The sequence below is a fragment of the Symphodus melops genome (assembly GCF_947650265.1).
Source record: "Symphodus melops genome assembly, chromosome: 17".
Taxonomy (NCBI): domain Eukaryota; kingdom Metazoa; phylum Chordata; class Actinopteri; order Labriformes; family Labridae; genus Symphodus; species Symphodus melops.
In genome coordinates this window covers 3,736,128-3,749,335 of record NC_136707.1, presented here as the reverse complement: position 1 = coordinate 3,749,335, position 13,208 = coordinate 3,736,128, and the positions used below count along the sequence as shown (strand labels likewise).

The window sequence follows — 13,208 nt, the reverse complement described above, 5'->3', positions numbered from 1 at the left end:
AATTAAAACACTGCAGTTCCTCCAGTGTCCACTTGAGGCTGGATACCAAGGAGGCAGAATCCCCATCAGGTCCCATTAAATGTTGAAAATGGGGTTTTTTTTACACCTTGGTTTCAAATATGATAAGTCTTTATAGCTCATTTCTTTTTTGGTGAACTTTACTGAGGTGGATATTTTAACAATAATAACAATGATAGATAGATAGATAGATAGATAGATAGATAGATAGATAGATAGATAGATAGATGGATACTTTATTGATCCCGAGGGAAAGGCATCCAGTAGCAGTATACAGACAGGCAGGACACAAGACATTAGTCACAAAACACACCCGCTGTCCCCCCTCCCCTCTGTATACAATAATAAGTTGACTGACAAATGGACACATTGTAGCTGTTAAGCAGCTGTAGGCTGTAAGGATGTTATGCCCACCTCAGCTCCATCTTTTTGCCTCTGTCTATTGAACCAAAGTCGGGTGCTGATAGCATTTCCAATATGTCGACCGACTTAATCCCAATTTGCTCCCGCTGCCTCGTTGGCAGCGTATGAATGCGAATGGGATTAGTTACTAGAAAGACTAGAAATGCATTATAAAATTCCCATAAAGGAAAGGAAGACAGCAGAACACAGCTTTGTTTCACTATAAAGGACGTCTCTTGCGTGCAAAGCTCAAACAACAATAAATAGTATAGTAATAAGATATGTCTATAGTGACAAGCAGTAGCTTGCACAGTTTAGCAGATGGCTGTTCCGCCATGAGCCCGGGTCTGCTGAAGATTTCTGCCTGTTAAAAGGAAGTTTTTTCTTGCCACGCTATGACGGATTAAGCTGGGCTCTTGTAATATAGCCATCAGTAAGGTCCTTTACCTGCTTTTTGTAAACATAACAATGAGCATGGTCTTGTTACCTGCTCTTTTGTTAATGTTAACAGACAAACAGTAAGGTCCTTTACCTGCTTTTGTAAAGTGTCTTGAGATAACGCCTGTTATGAATTGACGCTATATAAATAAAGATTGATTGATTGATTGATAAAGTCAACGGACACAAAAAACCCTCAGATCTAAATGTAACACTGCAGACATATGGGGAAGGATATTATGAATGTAAAAGAAATGAATTTAGAGGTTTAAATATTGCACAGGTCGTACAGGGATTGGTTGGATTTACATGAACTCACTGGTTTTCAACTTGGTAACTTCCTGGAGGGACTGCAAAACCAAGGACAATTATAAGAGCTGCTACTATACACTGCTCCTGATTGTATTAGAAGAAGGGGATTCATCAACAAAGCAGTTTGAGAGATTTAAATCATGCTCTTAGACAATTCCTGTTACGTCAGCCCTTCTATAACATCATTCATCTTCAAATCTGCATCATGTTCTGCTACGTAACAGCATTTTGGGTGTAAGAAGTCATTTAGTTATGCGGCACAGTCATAAAGCACATTACGCAAATCCAAATAGGGTGTAAGAACATGTGACACAACTTACTGTTACATGCATTCACTTATGTATTTGTTGTCTATTGAACGTCTCCTGAGGATTAAGAGGACTAAAAAAAAGGAAGAGGGCTTTAGTGGCGTTACGCTCTGCCTGTAATCCAAAGTAGATGGGCTGTTTTTGGATGTTATGAAAAAAAAGGAAACCGCGAAGCTTACAGGTATGAGGGTAAGTGATTTCTTTTGAGCCTTTCAGTGTGATATATTAAAGACATAAGACAAAGTGGATTTAGGGTGATGTAACATGTCGACTCATGTGATGTCAAGGTTTTTATTTGAGAATGGAATGACGGATGTAACACGGGGGGGGATCCAGTGGAAGCAATCAGAAAACACCGAACAATGACACCCGCTCAGAGTCTCAGTTATGTTTTCAGCTGCATTTCCGTTTAGTGGCGAAATATTCAAACAAACCAGAAAAGACTTTATTAGATGTTCAGAGACATGGCTGTGCACTCTGGCCCTGTCAGAGCAAACCAACTTTAAGAGCAATCCATTTTTTCCCATCAGACAAACCAATGGATGCATATCTACAGGTTATATAAGCGAATATCATTCCTACCATGGTCTGTGCGAATATTTGACTCTGATTGGCTGCCGTTTGTTTCCCGATAATTGCACACATTTGCAGAAGTTTTGCTTAAACTGTCCGTACACTGTTCAGTATTATTTGTTTTGAACAGAGAGGCTGTTTAAATTCGCCCCCACACGTTGGTGATTCTTCAGTCTGTTGGAGCTCAACCAGAACTTTATAAGGGGGCAGTCCCACCAGCGTTCATCAACATTATGTCTTCCAGGGTTCTGACGCATATTTATCCCCTTGTAATCTTACCTTGATTAACTTTGGTTTCGCAGCAATAATGCTAAGCAGGGCGAAGAGAGTGAGTGCTGTCTGGTGGGGCCGTCGTTAGAGAGGTTTTGCCAATGAAAAATCTACATATTTTGAGCCACCGCTGTGGTTGAACTTTATCTGTCCTGGGGGTCCCCTCCAGATCTAGGGCCCCAAGCACCTGCCTGTTGACTAACAGCATGTCTGTCCTGACAAAGCCGCGATAAAAGCGGTCAAGCGAACCGGTAGAACTGATTGTACTTGACCTCAGAAGTCTCTGCATTTTACCAATAAGCTCCAGTGACGTAGTTTTATCACGACAAAGAGTCACAGAGAGTAACATGCTCAACTGTAAAAAAACAAAGGATAACCAGCAGAGTCAGACTTCTACAGGGACAAACATGCACAGGACAAAATCAGCAAAGACCACTCTGCCTTTAGGGGGCGCCAGAATTGGTGAAAAAAGAAAATTTGTCAACCAAACTTTAAATATTAACCGAACAGACAAACAACTATTTTCAATATTGTATTATTTTTCTTGAAAGCGGGGGTTTATTCTACTGTATGTACTGTATAATCAGGAAGACGAGATGAGACATCAACTCCCCCGTGGGACCATCTTTGCAAAATGTCCAAAGTCTGGCTCTCATTAGGAATTCATTATTCAGCACTTCCCACACAAACAAGTCCCCGAGCCATATGCTTTAAGAAGAAAAGCTTTCACTCGTCTGAGAAACATACTGTAACTTATTCCATCACCTCTACACCCTGCAGCCCCCCCCCCCCCACAACAGACATAAAACCCTCCTCTAGTAGCTCCTTAAATCACACTGTTAATCTGCAGCCATCTGTATTTTCCTCTGTATGCCACAAGTTCACTCTGTAAGCACATCGAGTAAGAAAAAAACCCACTACCAGCTGTTGCATTGCTAATGTCGTTAGCCTGGTGCGCATAAAATAAACCATCGGGTTTGGAATCAAATGATTATTTGTTGTTGAAGTCATTGTGTGAGACGTGACGGCACAGTAAGCCGGCACACTGTTGATACTAATCTGATCCAAACAGCCGCTTGAATCTCTTCTCACCCTCGTACACTCTGCACTGTCTCGCTGTCCACCTGTTGTGCTGAACAGTATCTCCTTAATAATGCATCCAAACGGTGGAAATGCATTCTACAGCACTGCAGATCAATAGCTGTAATTTCACGTGTTGGCATTCTGCCTCCACTCCTCCTTCTTTCTTTTTTTTTTTTTCCCTCCCAGACATCTTCCTCACCTCGAGCAGTTTGTGATGAAGGCCATTAAAAACATCCAGAGCTGTTAGTTTTTCCAACCAATTATGTTGCATTTTCAACTTGAGAGTGATTTTTATACTGTGTGAAGCATCAGCATATCCTTTACTCTATGACTATTTATTATTTATATTGACATTGTGGGCATTACTTTGCACTTTACTGCCTTTAATTCTGCCGGATGATACACAATGCATTATGGGATTATTGGCTGGAAGTGCAAGCATTTTGCTATCATTGTGGGAATTATTCATGTCATACAAAAAGAACCAAAAGGAAAAACAGCTAAATAAATATCCAATGTCAGACTGTGAATAAAAAGCAGAGCATAGTAAATATGATCTGAGGCAAAGTGAAGGCATTATTTATTTTTTATTATTTTCCATCCATCCTTCGCTTATCCGAGGTCGGATCGCGGTGGAAGCAGGTACAGAAAGTCAACCCAGACTTCCCTCTCCCCAGCAACATGTTTCAGCTCCTGGGGGAATCTGAGGAATTCCCAGGATAGATGGGATAATATAATCCCTCCAGCGTATTCTAGGTCTGCCCCAGGGTCTCCTCCCAGTTTAGCGGGCCCGGAAAACCTCAAAACGGAGGCGTCCATTAGTCCTTAACAGATCCCCCTCAACCTCCTCAACCGGCTCCTCTCGATGTGAAGGAGCAGCGGCTCTACTCCGAGCTCCCCTAAATGTTTTAGTAGGTTAATTTTTAGGGGCATTACTGCCAGGACAGTGCATGAAGTCAGGGAAAGGGATGAGGGAGAGAGGGGAATAATGTGTGGGAAAAGAGCTGAGGGTCCGATTTTGAACCCTGGCCACCTTTGAATACGATAGCCTCAGTACATGCTAACTGCTAAGCTATCACCCACATACTGTTTAAGATATTTTTAACCGAGGGAGAACACGAACATTAAAGGCCTGAGAACGCTAAAGGTCACCACAACGGATGTCTTCCATTTGAAGTGTGACCACAGTGCAGAACTGATAAATACTGGACGCTGTTTCATCATTTAAATGAACTAAAGCTTCATTAAGCTGCGTTTAAGTGAAGCTGGCCTCAGCCATCTTCATTTCCTCCTTTCTCTCAGCAGCAGAAAGACACAGCTGCCATGTTTTTGGGGTCACTAGAACATTAGCATGCTGCAGCTGGTTAGAGTGAGGAAAATGTCATGCAGTTTCCAGCACAGTGTAGAAAAGAAAAATATACCCCAGAGAGGCTAATTAAAAACCAAGACATTCTTAGATATTATACCCTCCTCCTTTCCTTTTTCTTTTTTTTTTTTTTGAAGTTATCACCCTCACGTGCTGCACAGGGAGCTTCCCATACTGTGTGATTTCTGTCCTTATGTTTTATTAAAGGTGATACAATTGTTTCTTTTCTTCTGCGTGCGCCGAGCGACCGTCTGAAATTGATGCGATGCATCATCTGATATCTGAATCATTTCCTGATGTGACAGAGTTCCCTTCTGCAGAGTCAGATAATATTTAATGGTGTTGAAATATAGTTTTTTTCCCCACATTGCAAATAACGTGACGATTTGATGCCGCATCCTTAAAAGTACTGTTGTGCATGGACAGTTTCTAATCTGATCAGCTGCCACACACCCGGACACACAGTATTACCAGATGCATATTAAAGGAGAAGTTTATCATCTGCTGTTTGTGTGTGAATTTGCAAAACTGGCTTATGGTTGTGAACTGATTACAACGCTCTCTTGTGCATGTTTGGATTTTATAGATAATCAGATTCTATGACTTTAATACTTCTTCTCTGTTTATGCCGGGGGGTTGCTGCATCTGTGTGTACATAACTTTCCCACAGTGATTTGAACCTTTTTACCTTCTCGATAGCTGCACATTGACAAGAATCATTTCCAGTGGCGTTCTTTAATCAATGCTCTCAGTGGCATAAAATAGTCCCGCAGCAGTTTGGTGTCTCATGCGGCGCAGGGGCAGTTTCGTCTTTTATGAAAAAAGAATCCTGATGATGTCATTGTGGTGTAACACATGTAGCGTAAGTCCAGTTTAAAGTCAAAGTCATCTTTATTGTCAATTTTTCAACATGTGCTGGACATCAAGATAAATCGAAAAGACTTTTCTCTCTGAACGACGGTGTCAACTAACTGTAAAAAGATTTTAAAAATACATATATACGAAATATAAAGGATAAAAATAAAAAATAAAAAATTCTAAGATAATGTGCAAAGATGTGCATTTCAAAAAACAACAGCAGCATATGTTAGATACAATTATCAATGACGTTAGTTTTAGACGCTCGGATCGAAGCTGTTAAAGGATTCCCCATGTGAGTGTCCATGAGGCTGTTTCATTATTTCGCTCAAAGGAGTTCTACTTCATGTACATCTATAGAATGTGAGCTTCAGATTCCTCCCCTCTGTGTCACAGCAGCATTGATTTCACTTTGTCTCTTTCATTGCCGTTTCTTTCGTTTTTTGCACTTTGGGGTGAAAACAAGCAGCACAGCGGTCTGTCAGTACCCAATGGCTTGTTACATAATGAATTAGACATCAGAAATTCTCTGTTTCACATCACAAATGGCCTTGTGGATTGATTTCAATCTCGCCTCAGATTCCATCAGCACCACTGAAGGCTGGCTGCAGTGTTCTGCAAACATTGTGTTGCTCATATTTATTACCTTAGCACAAACAGCTTCCGCTGCTTTCTGACAGGAGAACGTGTTCCTCCTAATTTAAAATGAAGCCTGCTGAAATATGGATGTGAGTTATTATTGAACACACTTAATCCAAGTGAATTCAGCCCTTCTGAATCATTATACAGCATGCACGTGATGGATATTTCCCCCCTTGCATTCTGATCATCTGTAATTGGTTTTATGTTTTGCATACAAAGTGACAGAGGGAAGGTTTAGCATAATATCCAAATGGTATGTAAATGATGAACACCAAGCATATATATATGTCTTCTAACTCTAAGTCAGTACATTTGAAAAGATTTGAGATTTGTGGAAGCAAGGTTACAGTATTTACTGTACTTCTTGGAACCGCATGATTACATACTGCATGTCAATGTTTACTCTATATGTTTGAGTCATGTGTCCATGGTGATAAACAACGAGCCAGGCATGAGCAGTGTGTAGGTGGGAGCCTCACACTCGGCTGTCAACAAAGCTGTGGAAGCATGAAGTGCTGTCAAGAGATGCAGCCTAATGAAGGGATGTTCTATCTGAGCTGCACAAAGAGAAAGTGACTGAGTTGCTCAAGGCCGCCGTCTGGCACCTTCACTCTGCAGGAGAGGAGGGCATGAAAAAAAGAGAGAAAAGGTTACTGAAGGAAAAGTTCTACCTCACTGACTTATTGAGATTCAAATCCACCCACACTATGCGAGTAGAGGAAGGATTCCTGCCTGTTTTACTGATCATCAGCGATTGTATATCATAGACAAAAGACTCGAACAAGAGTGTGTCTTCAAGACTTCTGCTTTGAGTTTTTTCTTAAACATTCAGCTTAGAGCCTCTTTCCAATGCTATGACAAATCAGTGTCTCACTGAACTGTCTTAAAGACATTAAATCCTGGATGGAGTTCAACTCCTAGAATCTCGAGCACAAATTAAACGGAAATCTTTGTTATTGGAAAACCTGAACTCCTGCATGGCATTGATTGTGTTCTTGGCCTGTTGGCCTCCTACAGTCACCCTACTGCCAAACAGCTCGGTTTGATTTTTGAAAGCCCTTTCAAATTGACCAACAGATTAGCTCTGTTCTCAAGACGAGCTCCCTGAGACTTGTGGGGAAGGGAAAAGGATCTCACAGCGTGGGAATGACGTCACACCTGAGTTTACGGCGTTAGAGTTATAAGTGGTGCAGAGGTGTTTATAGGCAAGCTCAAATATAAGATCAGAGTGGATTTTTGGCAAGAAACCTCATCGACGAGTTTATTTAAACGTGTTTTAAAGTAGTACCATCCATGACCTTTAAAATACATGTAAGTGTTGTTTACATTCAGATAATGCAGGGGGCCTAAACGCATCATTATTTGTTGTTTTTACACACGACAAAAAAAAACCGAACACACTTTTAAATACAATATTAAAAGTGAGAAAATAGGTCTGATCCTTCACGCAGAAACATCCATATATAACCCAGGCGTATCGGGTTGAGTCAGTCCCAAAATAGTCCACATATGTTCCACAGTGGTAGACGAAAAGGGGCCGTCTGCAAGAAGCCTGCACGCTATGAAAGAGCAGCCTCATGCACACAGTCACGTACTGTACAGCCTCAGAATAATCTTCCTCCTTTTCCTTTATTTGTGACTTGATCATCGTGATATGGTGAGGTTCAGCGTGTCAGATTAAAATTCAGAACATTGACGGAAGTATTCGCTCCGTAATGCAACTTTATTGTGACAACATACTTCAATGGCACGCGGTCTAAAGCTACAGGGTCGTCTTTACGTCCTGGCTCGGGTCAGACTCGGTCACATTCAGCTGACACGCAGCTGGCTTTGATTACTCTTCATCAATCCATATCTATAAGTATTGTGGGCATTAAAGGCTTATGTGATGTCCAGCAGGCACGGCATGGACGACTCTGTCGAGGCCTTGAACTGAATTACGGTGTTAGCAGAGGGATGTTATTGTGATGTAATGTGGGAGAGGATCATCTGAAGGCTCGGAAGTAAAGATGTATTGATCCTCCACTGCATCAAGGACACCTCTTCCTCTCTCCATGTCTCTTTTATGGTGTGTTTGTGTGTCTGTTGAATCTAGAAGTGCTGAGTTGAGTTGTTTTTGTTTTTTTAAAGTGAGAAAACACTGCACTTTGTCTGGAATTTTAAGAAAACAGATGGTGTTGCAGCATTATTAAAAAAAATAAAAATTAAAGGCTGTTGAGAAAACAAAGTTTTTGAAAAACACTTTTAAATTCCTACAAATTACATGAATCACACTCTCATGCTTCCAGAAGAATCTGATCATCATGAGGAAAAAAAAAAATCAAGCTGCATAAATCAGTGCTTCTCCACCTCTCCCACATCTTTTCTCTGTGAACCTTGTGACTCGGCAAGCCTGCGTAAGTGTGTGTGTGTGTGTGTGTGTGTGTGTGTGTGTGTGCATAGAAAAAAAGAGTGCAGGATCAGTGCCTCCACATGAAGGCTCCCTCTCCTCTGCCTCGCATCCGTGCGGAATAATAAAATAGTGTCAAAAAAAAAAAAAAAAAGCAGGCAAAGGCGAGATAATAGAAGTTTTGTTTAATATTCTCACAGCTTTGTGGTCTCCCAACACAGATTTAACCGCCCAATTAACATTTTCCTTCCATGAACGCTCTCCTTCCCTTACACCATTTAGTCTTGTTAGTGCAATGACCACTCCCCATAGAAAACAGCTCCACACACACACACACACACACACACACACACACAGGCAGGCGTATCTAAGGCATGAACTAGAGAGCCCCCTCCTCTCACGGCAGCATCAATAATACAACTGAAGCACACACCCCCACACACACACAACCTCCACTTGCTTCTAAAAATAGACCTCTTTTTTTAGTTTAATATTTTATTTTCCCCTTCTATCACTTTGTCTTTTTTTACCCTTTTTGCTTTCTCCCTTGTCTTGAAAATAGGCGATGAGAAAAGATGTCAACAGACGAGTGTATGTTTTCACCTCCACACTTCCTCCTAATCCTGTATTCTGTCCTTTCTCAATCTGTCAAACCACATTTTCACCGAGTCTTTCTGCTCCCCTCAGGCCTTGAGTACCATCCTTTGTGTGTTGACTTTTTACTTTCTGAATATTAACACCTGGCCCTCCAGGCTTTGGTGATAAAACAATAACCACATATATGGTCAATATAAATGTTAAAATGCACGTGTGTAATTACACCACCCAACCAAAGTGGAACGGGGGAAACCAGCCAATCATATCACAGGGATATGGGTAGACGGACCTTTTCCAGTGTTTCAAACAATATCACCTGCTCAAACACATCGAAGGAAAGAAACCACCAAACCTTTTGTAAATAATAAAACCAGTCTATGGACCCTCAGTAAGTACCGGGCCAGTTGGCTAATTTTTTTCCTGCACTGTGCTACGAGGGTGAAATGTTCCTCTGATCAAGTAGAGTTTGTCATGATGACCTTAAAAAATAATTCAACCACATTGAACCATCTGTTTTTTTTAACTTTCACTCAGGAGCAAAAATCTTAAAATTTGAAAGATTAATTTATCTTGAATATCAATGTGGACTGATTTGACATTTTTATCATAACATGTTTAAGCTTATCGCCCAGGCCTACCTGGACTCAACAATGTCTGACTTAAAACCATCAAACTGGTTAAAATCTGTCGAAACAGCTCCACACTAATGCGTGCAACGTCTGGAAACCGGACTTTCTAATAAGATGGGTCGTCTTTGAGAGATATTAAACATTCATTACATGGTGAAATCAATTGACACTTTTTAAGAGCAGCTTGGAGAGTCTCAGGGAAAAGTAAAGAGTTGTTATCAAACAAAAGTCTCCTGCTCTGCCTTTAAAACTTTCTGCTGGTGCAAACAAAGTTTCCCATTCGTTTTCTACCCTACCACACACTGCACTTTACTAAAAGAAGATGACAGCATTTACTATAATCGTTGAGCGTGAGAACTTTCTACCGTCATCAGCGAGGCAGACCGAGAGAGGTGCTCACTGAAGCGAGTGTGAGAGAGTGTGTGTGTGTGTGTGTGTGTGTGTGTGTGTGTTCAAAACCCCAGTCGATCATGCATCACACGTTCCATCTCCACATTTCCCGTAAACATCTCTCTTCCCGCTGAGTAAATACAATAACTCACAAGTTGGATACAACACTCACTGCTGTGTGTGTTTTAGAGCTTCTCTCTCTTCTGACCTCGCCTCAGACTGGACTTGACTCTGTTTATAATGGGTCCAAATGGGACACACAGGTAGCTGCTGCTGCTGGATTAGACTCTGACCGTCACTGGCAGTAGTTACTATTTCCCTATTTCTGTATTAAATGTTAATTTTTTCTCTCAAAAAATGAAAGAGTCACAGTGGCAAATGTCAGAGCTACATTTAATCTCCTTTGGTTGTAACGCTGCCTTTACTCATGTGTGCATGCGAAACGAGCGTCTCTCCCTTTCTTCATTATTCATGTCTTTTTAGCTCTTTACGCCGATGCATTAACTTCAAACATTAGTAAACAATGAATTAATTCTCATTGTTTTGGCCTCATAAATCACTCCAGGTTAGCATCTTCAGATGTTTGCAAACATATTTTCACAGATGCAACCTAATGAAGTGTGCAGATTGGGTTCTAGCAGGGAAGGATTGTGGAAGTGTTTGCACAGGGCCACTGTATCAGCTCAGTGTTTACCTGAACTATGTCTTTATGGAAAGATCAGCAAATATTGTTTGTTAAATGTTGACAATGAATCGCATTGTTTAACACCTAATGAGCCTGTGCCAGAGAGTACATAGTGAAAATGTGTTTGTCATTTGATTCCATCAGTTTGAACATCTTATTCTTAATTATTACGCGTCTGTGCTAAATACAAGCCCCCCTCTGGTTTGCCTCAAGGACCCTCCTCCTCTTCCTCTGCTTTAAAAACCCACAATCTTTACATGATCCTTTACTGACGATGAAGAGATGTTTGAAAGAGAAAAATTAAGCTTTCCTAACCAAGCATCAGAGCATTTTCACCTCTAAAGTAAAAATAAACAGGGTCGCGATGCCAGCAGGGACTTTACAAAGCGCTGGGTCCACTTACCTTCCTCCTACCTTAAAATCAATCGCAGCTTCTCCAAAGACTCAACTTTTAACTCAAGCTTTTCTTTTGTCTCTCAGACATATCCGTCTGTCCACAGGTTCAAAGTTTGAACACAGTTTTCAAATCCAACACTGACGGCAAAGTAACTCCCTAACAGGCCGTTTTTACAGAAACCGATAGGAGAGATCCCCCCACTCCTCATGGAAAATTAACCACAATGCCATGCTTCACTGTGTGCCGCGTCAAATGCACGAGAGTGGGCGACGGCGGGCTTTCCCTTCTTATCATATCACATCAGAGACGTCTATGGATGTTTTGTCGGTTGTAAATAAATGATTGTACAGTGGTTTGTCTTAGATGCCTCTGAGCTGTAGAGCAAAAAGGAGTCCACTTCTAGTATCTTTCCTGCGTGAATTTCCAACCTATTAGACATTTTAGTCCACAATTAAATGTCCCTGTGTGAAAAAGACCAACACTTAAGGTAATTATGCAGCAATGTAACACATTGGACCTTGATTTGGACCTCAGCAAACTAACTTCACATTTAAAAATATGCCTATAGGACTTTCCCCTTACGAGTATTGAAAATGAAGAAATTACAGATATCGTTGGATAAACACTGAAATGATGCAAGCTTTGACTACCTCTCTGCTAACACTACACGTGTGTGTTATTGTCACCATCATTTCCCCTAAAACTGTTGATCTTTTGGCTGATACCATTTTAGGCACAACCAATGCTAATACTGTTATCAGCAACTCCAGTATTTATTCAGTTATAGAAGCTGCATTGTTACAAAAACTGCATAAACAAAACAAAAAAGGAGCTCCTTGCAGAGAAATAAAACAACACCTGTGGCTGTGTCTGACAGCTCTCCTTTTAATGAAAACCTATCACAGTGAGGTTCTTACCTTTCCAGAATCATCTTCATTGGATTCTATTGCACATCGAATGTTTCTAAGATTTGTTTTATTCATCATTTGTACATGTTTTTGTCTGTTTTAAACACTGAGTTTAGTCTTTTCACGTCTGAAAGGGATTAAGAAATTATCTTTTTTTTTCCCTTTATGTGATTGGCTCCTTCTGGAGTGCTTTACTCTCCCACAGTTTGAACATGAACATAACAATTCTTCTTCCTCAGTTTTCCTCTGTGCAGACACAGTGTCCAAATAAATACCTTAATCACCACTCTTGTCCTCTCTGTGTCCTTTAGCTTCTCTCCAGAGATGGTTGGTAGGAAAACAGAAGGTGAGGGACAGGCAGCCCTTCGACACAGGACAACACCAGGACCAGGACACACAATCACACACTCTGCTCTGGTGATCGATGATGACAACACTGGTAATGGCCTTAACAGGCGAGCAAGGCGGGTGATCAGTGACCATCGATCTGATCATCTGGGGAAGCAGAGTATGTCCGAGTTTAAGGGAACATTTCACTGATTTCTGGGACACCGGTGGTCAGAGGGAAGCAAGCGGAGCATCACAGTAGGTCAGTCTGAGCTCTCTCAACCTTAATTATTTACTACCACCCTCTCTCTCCCTCCTTCCTTCCCTCCTTCCCTCCCTCCCTCCTCCCTTCACTCAGTCAATTTATGTCCACTTGCCTGTGTCAGCCTCCACCCCGCATTTTCTGTCTTCCACTCTTTGTTCACTCAACTTTGGTTAAGCATTGTTTTCCGATGGTTAGATGTTTCCGCTTGCAGCTGTTCATTCAATTTTCCACTGTATGCATAATTTGTAATTGTAAACACATACACTGTGTTGCATTAGCGTGCAGCCTGCTTAGCTCATGTAAATAAAGGCTTGCTCAGTATATTTGTGCATCGGGAGTTCAGAGAGACTC

The 13,208-nt window shown here is 41.2% G+C and overlaps 2 protein-coding genes across 2 annotated transcripts in view; one reads left to right on the top strand and one right to left on the bottom strand.

Moving 5' to 3' along the window:
- arl6ip1 (ARL6 interacting reticulophagy regulator 1) overlaps nucleotides 1-13,208 on the bottom strand; it is a 147,178-nt gene that overhangs the window by 45,027 nt on the left and 88,943 nt on the right. The window lies entirely within an intron of this gene.
- The window catches only part of pecam1a (platelet and endothelial cell adhesion molecule 1a), a 98,677-nt gene that overhangs the window by 3,079 nt on the left and 82,390 nt on the right, over nucleotides 1-13,208 (top strand). The window contains exon 2 of the mRNA XM_079366091.1: nucleotides 12,577-12,854. The gene's annotated coding sequence lies outside the window, so the exon portion shown is untranslated. The remainder of the gene's footprint in view (nucleotides 1-12,576; nucleotides 12,855-13,208) is intronic.